Source organism: Budorcas taxicolor, chromosome 15 (assembly GCF_023091745.1).
Source record: "Budorcas taxicolor isolate Tak-1 chromosome 15, Takin1.1, whole genome shotgun sequence".
Classification (NCBI taxonomy): Eukaryota; Metazoa; Chordata; class Mammalia; order Artiodactyla; family Bovidae; genus Budorcas; species Budorcas taxicolor.
The window spans coordinates 76,245,659-76,254,461 of NC_068924.1; the positions used below are offsets into that span (position 1 = coordinate 76,245,659).

The 8,803-nt window shown below is 38.3% G+C and overlaps 1 pseudogene; it reads left to right on the forward strand.

The window, feature by feature from the left end:
- Positions 1-2,284: 2,284 nt before the first annotated feature.
- On the forward strand, positions 2,285-3,170 carry LOC128060745 (olfactory receptor 140-like; annotated as a pseudogene).
- The last annotated feature ends 5,633 nt before the right edge of the window (positions 3,171-8,803 follow it).

Below are 8,803 nucleotides of genomic sequence, written 5' to 3' on the forward strand. Positions count from 1 at the left end.
TATGACATTGCACAATTTTTAAAAGTATCACTCTTAAAAAGTATATATTATTTGAAGAGATGTACAATTAAAAGGAATTTTAATTATCTTATTTTCCAGTGTTGAACATTCCATGTTGTTTCTACATTTTCCACAGCTCTTATTAATTGTATTGGGCAAATTTGTACATAGTGATTTTTCTCTTTTAAAAATATTTTACATTAGGGTTTATTCCTAAAAGAAGTAGAGCCAAAGAAAAAAATGAAAAAAAAGTAATTTATATTTCTTCATAGTTGTGTCTAAAATGCTTTCATAAACTATGTTTAATTCTTACTTTATTTACACTATCCTCTTTATCTGCTGGGGGATCCTGCTAAAGAATGAGGAAATGCTGTGACAACCGTGCACTTTGTTTCCACATATGCATGAATGTTTCATCTTAGATAAATAAAAATAAAGTTTTTCATTCATTTATCTTTGCAAAGATATGCTTTATGGAATATATGTAATTGCATCTCTTTCTCTTCTCCTTGGCAAATTTAAAACTGCAAATTTCTTGTTGTATTAGTCATGCACTATCTTGTAACCAGGAATGATGGATGCTGGTGGACGATGGAAGAAGGTGTGAGAATGCCTGTAGTGAAACGTACAGGACTGGGAGGGTCGTTGCTCCTGTGGGTGGGTCGGCCGCTGCTGTTTGGTAATGGTAGGTCAGGCACTAACGGCATTTAAGAGCAGCACCATTTATGACTTTGTATATAAGCATGCATTAATAGACATACTGAGTGTCCAGTAAAGATTCATTAGCTGAGTGAACTTGCAGGATTAAATAGCAAGTAGCAGATTTTATATGTGTTTGTGGTAGTTGGTGCATAGACACTTTATGGTGCATTACCTGTCTCTCTAGCAAATTATGTTTGTTCTTCATATTAAATTTTTATTTACAGAACTTGAAAGTATTTCCTTTGCTTGAAAGATCTTTGTGTGTTGAACACCTATATGAATTGAGTTTTTTTTTTTTTTTAACCAAAACTACTGAAGGTATGGGTTTCTTTGGTGGCTCAGATGGTAAAGAATCTGCTTGCAATGTGGGAGACCTGGGTTCAATCCCTGGTTTGGGAAGATTCCCTGGAGAAGGGGATGGCAACTCACTTCAGTATTCTTGCCTGGAGAATATCATGGACAGAGGACCCTGAGGTCTGGCAGGCTACAGTCCATGGGGTTGCGAAGAGTCAGCCACAACTGAACGACTAACACACACACACACACACACACACACACACACACACACACTGAAGCAATGAATATACAGAATATGTATATTAAATTATATGTGGAGCAGAATTTTGAAAAATAAAATAATCAATTAACATATACACAAATTATCTTTAAAGTAAAATGATCCATAACATGCACTTTTCTAGAGACATTTAAATATTTTCATGCTTACTCTGGAGAGTGTTCAGAAACTCTTAAACTGGAGTGCAGCTTCCCTTCAAATTTCTCATACAGTAGAGAGGTTATAGATCAACAGAGCTGGAGGACAAGGGCATTTGAATTTCTGCTGAGTTTATGCTTTGGGGAAACAAGCATATCCTTACTTTCGGAGAATGACAATTTAATACCAGACATTTGCTCATCACCTGATAGGTTTCACGTGCTGCGGACATTACTCCCTGCACTCTAGTGGGACAGTAAGGAAACACAACTGAATAGTTATGTGTTCTGATAGGCACCAGAAAGGCAGTTCCACCAAGGACTTATATATATTTCCCTGAACTCCCTGTTTAGCTGATATTTCTTGATCATGTTTTTTCTTTCCAAAGTTAGGAGTCGAGATGCCAAACTGAAATTCCATCATGGAAAAGGGAATAACTCTTACCTGTTGTACAGCAGTTCTTAGCCTAGAAAATACATCTGAGAATTGTGATTTGTAACTTCACAGACACAGTGAAGGGCCTGAAGAACTGAGATGATGCAGCCAAGTCCAGTGGGGTCAGAACAAGAAGGAGAATTCAGATCTCAAGTAGACAGTCTGGTGTTTTCTCAGTAAATTACACATCAAATTTGCCCTATGGATGGTTTACAGGTGACTGGTGCTAGGTATCTGAAGAGATGGAAAGCTTTATGGAGGAAATAAGAAAAAACTGAAACGCACTGGGACAAAGTGTCAAGGGCATACTCTATAGTTACAGTGATTGCACTATTTTGTTGTAAGTCAGACCACAATTCTTTGGTGATAAATGAGTATCATTCTTTGTCCCTTTGTGGGTAAGTCAGGCCCCAGGAAGCTGTTACTTGCTGAATGGATGTCTTCAGCCCTTCCAACAATGTGACTGAATTTGTTCTCCTGGGACTCACACAGAATCCACATGTGCAAAAAATACTCTTCATTGTCTTTCTGTTCATTTTTTTATTCACTGTTCTGTCCAATCTGCTCATTGTCATCACCATCTCCCTCAGCCCTACACTTTCTGCTCCCATGTACTTCTTTCTCACTTACTTGGCTTTAATAGATGCCTCCTTCACCTCAGTCACCGCGCCTAAATTGATCATTGGCCTGCTGTTCCAGAGGACAACCATCTCCTGGGGAGGCTGCCTGACTCAGATCTTTTTGGAGCACTTCCTGGCAGCATCAGAGATCATCGTCCTCATTGCCATGGCCTATGACCGCTACGTGGCCATCTGCAAGCCTCTGCACTACACGACCATCATGCGACAGGGGCTCTGCCAGCTCTGTGCAGATTCTTTTCACCATGGACTTGACCTTCTGTGGTCCCAATGTCATTGATCACTTTATGTGTGATTTCTTCTCACTGTTGGAACTTGCCTGCAGCGACACCTTCAGGCTGGGGGTGGTGGTGGCAGCCAACAGTGGAGGCATGTGCTTGCTCATTTTTTCCATGCTGCTCATCTCCTATACAGTTATCCTGAGCTCCCTGAAATCCCACGGCTCTGAAGAAAAGCGCAAGGCCCTCTCTACATGTGGCGCCCACTTTACAGTAGTGGTGCTCTTTTTTCTGCCTTGTGTGTTCACCTACATGCATCCTGTGGCCACTTACCCTGTGGACAAGTTGGTGGCTATGTTCTCTGCAATCCTCACTCCCATGTTGAATCCTATTATTTACACAGTGAGAAACACAGAGGTGAAAAATGCCATGAGGAGTCTGATGAAGAAGACAGTAACTTAGGCTGTTCATGATACCAAGAAAGCGATGGTTTATATACATATATAGGGAGGATTATACATGCTGTAAATTGTGAAAGTAAATTAGCAAATTTTGCAGACTATTGACAAAAACAGCATAGAAAATAGGCCTTTGGACAATTTTTAAACTACTTTGCCAAGACTTCTATATTCATACTCACAGTTTCAGAATAGCCAATGGGAAGAATATCAACAATAAGCCCCTAGTTTATTTATTGTAGAGTATATTTTTTCCAGTGTCTTCTTATTAATTTTTAAAAATTATTCAGATAAGTTACTTGGATGAAATTGATTTTTTCATATGACCTTCATGTCAGAAATCTTGTTTTTGCATAGCCTGTGGTACACCAAGTAAGGAATAGATCTACTTAGATAGATGCATGGGAGGGAGAATTGGGGGAGTTTAAGAATCAGTGCTGAATTTTCTATTAATTTTCCAAAATCCACAAGAGGAAACACCTAGGAAAAGAGATAATAATAAGTCATAAACTATTCCTTTTTTATCACAAAAATTAAGCCAGAAATTTTGAAATTATTCTTTATTTGCTCTTATTTTATAAAGTATCTTCATGACTCATAGCTTTTCTTGAACATGAAGGAAATGTTTCTTTTTATGTCTCAAGGCTTCAGGAGCCATTTGAAACTAGAAGGGTAAACATCTTTGATTAAATTTCAATAGAAAATCATATGGGTAGATCCCAAAGCTCTACATCTATACATCTGATACATATATTTACATTACTTGAACCTTTTATTAATATTATCTGTCAAGCATCTGTGTTTCAGTTGATTTAGTCATGTACTAAGCTGGTGGTTCCATTATCATTAAACTCATTTTGTTGCTGTTGTTCAGTTGTTAAATCATGTCCAGCTTTTTTGCAACCTTATGGACTATAGCCCAGCAGGCTTCTCTGTCCATGGGATTTCCCAGGCAAGAATACTGGAGTGGGTAGCCATTCCCTTCTCCGAGGGATCTTCCTGACCCAGAGATTGAACCTGCGTCTCCTGCATTGACAAGCCAGTTCTTTACCACTGAGCCACCTGAGAAGCCCTATTCCCCCGATTTTACAGAGAAGCAGATTGAAGCCAAGAGAGGTTTACTAATTTACTTGTCTCACCTCACATGCCCTTCCCCTATTAGTGTGTCAGGAACTATTACACTGGAATGTATCATCCTTTCAAAAGTTTCAGCTACAAGCTTCCAATCCAGGTCTTTAAAACCCAGTCTTACTTTTTTAATATAAATTTGTTTATTTATTTTAATTGGAATCTAATTACTTTACTTCTTTCAAATGAGACATGGTTGTCTGTGGTGTGTTTAAGTATATCAGTTTAGTTCAGTTCAGTCGCTCAGCTGTGCCTGACTGTACAACCCCATGGATTGCAGCACACCAGGAGAATAAATAAATTTATCTGCAGTCTTAATGGTCCACTTTGTCCTTTAAGAAGATGGTGTCAAATACACAAAAATAAACTCAAAAGGGATTAAAGATCTAAATGTAAGACCACAAACTATAAAACTCCTAGAGGAAAACATAGGCAAAACTCTCTGACATAAATCACAGCAGGATCCTCTATGACCCACCTCCCAGAGTAATGGAAGTAAAAGCAAAAAATAAACAAATGAGACCTAATTAAACTTAAAATCTTTTGCACAATGAAGGAAAATATAAGCAAGGTGAAAAGCCTTCAGAATGGGAGAAAATAATAGCAAATGAAGCAACTGACAAAGAATCTCAAAAATATACAAGCAACTCCTGCAGCTTGATTCCAGAAAAATAAATGACCCAATAAATAAAATGGGCCAAAGAACTAAACAGACATTTCTCCAAAAAAAGACATACAGATGGCTAACAAACATGTGAAAAGATGCTCAACATTACTTATTATCAGCGAAATGCAAATCAAAACCACAATGAAGTACCATTTCACACCAGTCAGAATGGCTGTGATCCAAAAATCTAAAAGCAATAAAGGCTGGAGAGGATGTGGAGAAAAGGGAACCCTCTTACACTGTTGGTGGAAGTGCAAACTAGTACAGCCACTATGGAGAACAGTGTGGAGATTTCTTAAAAAACTGGAACTAGAACTGCTTTATGACTCAGCAATCCCACTGCTGGGCATACACACTGAGGAAACCAGAATTGAAAGAGACACATGTATCCCAATGTTCATTCCAGCACTGTTTACAATATGGAATCAACCCAGATGTCCATTATCAGACGAATGGATAAGAAAGCTGTGGTACATACACAAAATGGAATATTGCTCAGCCATTAAAAAAAATTTTGAATAAGCTTTAATAAGGTGGATGAAACTGGAGCCTATTAAACAAAGTGAAGTAAGCCAGAAAGAAAAACACCAATACAGTATACTAACACATATATATGGAATTTAGAAAGATGGTAACAATGACTCTATATGTGAGACACTAAAAGACACAGATGAATAGAACAGTCTTTTGGACTCTGTGGGAGAAGGTGAGAGTAGGAAATTTTGAGAAAATAGCATTGAAACATGTATATTATCATATGTGAAACAGATCACCAGTCCAGGTTGATTCATGAGACAGGGTGCTCAGGGCTGGTGCACTGGGATGACCCTGAGGGATGGGATGGGGATGGAGGTCAGAGGGAGGGTCAGGATGCAGAACACATGTACACCCATGGCTGATTCATGTCAATGTATGGCAAAAACCACTACAATATTGTAAAGTAATTAGTCTCTAATTAAAATAAATAAATTAATTTAAAAATAATATAAAAAAAGAAGTTGGTGTCAAATATGTTGCAGACTTGTCTCCCATGTAGCAATGTATTTCAGCAGTCAAAGCTTATTCGTTTCATGAAAGTTCAAGTTATGCCACTTCACTATTACAAAAGACAAACATTTCTATGGCAAAGTTTGCCTGTGATGGAAAGGACTCTGAAAAAGTGTACATATATATTTCTTTATATAACTGAATCACTTTGCTCAGCAATTGAATCTAACACAACGTTGCAAATTAACTCTTCTTCTATTAGGAAATGGAAAAGCATCTGCCTCTAATGCGGGAGACCTGGGTTCGATCCCAGGGTCAGGAAGATCCCCTGGAGAAGGAAATGGCAACCCACTCCAGTGTTCTTGCCTGGAGAATCCCATGGATGGAGGAGCCTGGTGGGCTACCGTCCATGGGGTTGCACAGAGTTGGACACGACTGAGCGACTTAACTTTCACTTTCACTTTCAATATTAATATGATTTTTTTTTAAGTAAAAGGAAAAATTCCCTTTGGATTTTTTTTTAAATCGAAAATAAGTACTAACATAGGCCTTCATAAAAGCCATGTGGCTAGGGTGAACTCTCAGAAAGTGGGGATACCCACGGTACTAATCTACGCCGGTGGTCACACTGTGAAGTTTGTCTTTGAGGTTTTCTTCCCTTATTTATTTATTTTTGGGAATGGCAGGGCTTTCTTCTCTTCATCTCTCTGTTGAACTGCATTTCCTAAGTTATTTGCACATTTTAGGGTAATCTTGTGTGAAATAAGATGTCTTTTCTGCAACTATGTTTCCCTTCAGGGATTTCATGAAAAGAGGGATGTAGTTGGATCAAGAAATAAAATTCAGTTTTCATATTTCACAGGAAGTGACACGTAGGTAAAAGAGATATTTAGAAGAAAGTAGAGCAACTCAGTCATTGAAGAAACTGATACTTGGTTTGGGCATGAGGTAGAACCTTGAAGAGCTAAATAGGTGCTGTTTCTGTTGGAATGCTGCCATTATTATACCATAGTGCTAACATTTCTTATTGAAAAAGAGGGTTTCATAGTGTTAACATGTATTTCTGATAAAAAAAGGGCTTTAGGAAAATTTGACTTCTTTAATTAATGGAAAAAGTAATGTTCAGTGAATACAATGTGCCAGAGAGTTATGGCAGCTCGGTATACACTGTTGAGTAATACAAACAAAGGCTGTGTTTATGTGGAAGCAAAATTCCAGAGGGGCAATAGATGGATAATAAGCAAGTAAACAAATAAATGAAAAGTATAATTTTGTTAGTAATGGTTAAAATTTTAAAAAAGGCATTTTATAAGAGTGTGATACAGGAGAGAAGAATTAGATACATATTTGCGTAGTTGTGTAAACCCCACCTAGAATTTCACTTTGATAGAAATATAATCACACGTGCTATCACGTTGTAAAAGTAGATTATTTTAAAACATGTGTTTGAAATGGGGATAATATCTTTTATCAATGAGAAAAAATAGTTTCTTAGGGGATGATCGTTTCTTACTCTATCTATATTTATATCTATCTATCTATCTATCTATCTATATATAACTCATAGATGTACATAAAGCACATGGATAGGTCGTACATTTATTGTCTGATTACTTTAGAGGGGAAGGTTACTAAGGGAATATAATATCTACAAAAGCCATAAAGCGCCTTTTCGAGTCAATAGTGAAAAAAATAAGATGGAAGGATACTGCCTTAACTCATATCTAAGAGAGTAGGTAAGACCATGGAGTAAATTTGGAATGATAGTAAAATTCCTCCAAGAACAGAGCATGGCCCCTCACCTGCAAGGATCATATGCAGTAAAACCGAGAGACTCTTCCTTCTCAGGGGACTGCCCAGAGTGTGTGCTCAACTATGTTAATAAGCAGGCTGTAATCTACAAACTATGTTGTAAACTGATATTTTATACATATAGATTTAAGGGAAGAAAGAAGGATATAATCCCTAATATTCCTAAATCAAAAACAAGAAAGTTGAGAGTACTAATTGCTATGCAGTGAGAAAGAATTTAGTCCTTATTTTTCTGAATGAGGAACATTTTAAAACCCTTTACAGTGGAAACTATTCTGTAGTCCGATGTGACACAGTTGTCATAATCATCCTGAAAGAGTTAGAGAGCTCCAGATTAGGTGACAGAAAAATTCACCCCTGAAAAACTGGAAAGGAGGCTGGTGTGGGGCTGATGCTGGCTACCTGGTGGCTGGGTCCCAGGTCAGGTCAGGACACCTCAAGGTGTCCTGAGGAAGGGGGTCTAATGGCAGATGGGTGGGGCTCTGTCTTTGCTCTGCAAGCTACTTGGCCTGGGGCTTCTCAACACTGGTGCCACCTGGCTGGTGAGTGATGTTTGCACCCACCACAGAATTGCTAGAGGGAGGGTTTCAATATGATGCTTGCCAGTATCATGTCATTATCATGGGATAGCTACCCAGAATGGTTGCGACCAGTGTCTATGTCCCCAAAGTGAGGCTCAATTTTCTCTTATGTTTCTGGGATGCTCTGTTCATTATGAACAATTTGATCTGACTCAAGCTCTTTTCAGATTTCTATTTCATATTGGATTGGATGTGACTTTTAAGGCTGGAGTCACTATTTTCCAAAGTCCCCTGGGAATCCCCACTGGCTTACAGTCATATATTTTAGGGGAGATCACTTCCCAGTGTAGGAGTACTGGGCTCAATAGTCCTATGTGGGGTTCAGAACAATTTCCTCCTTTGGGAAAATGTCTGCAACTGGATTATCGCCCTAGGTTTATTGCCAACCTGAGGCCTGGGCCTGGGCTATAGCCTGTGTCACTCACTACTCTCTGTCTAGTCATGGTTCCAACTTTACATATT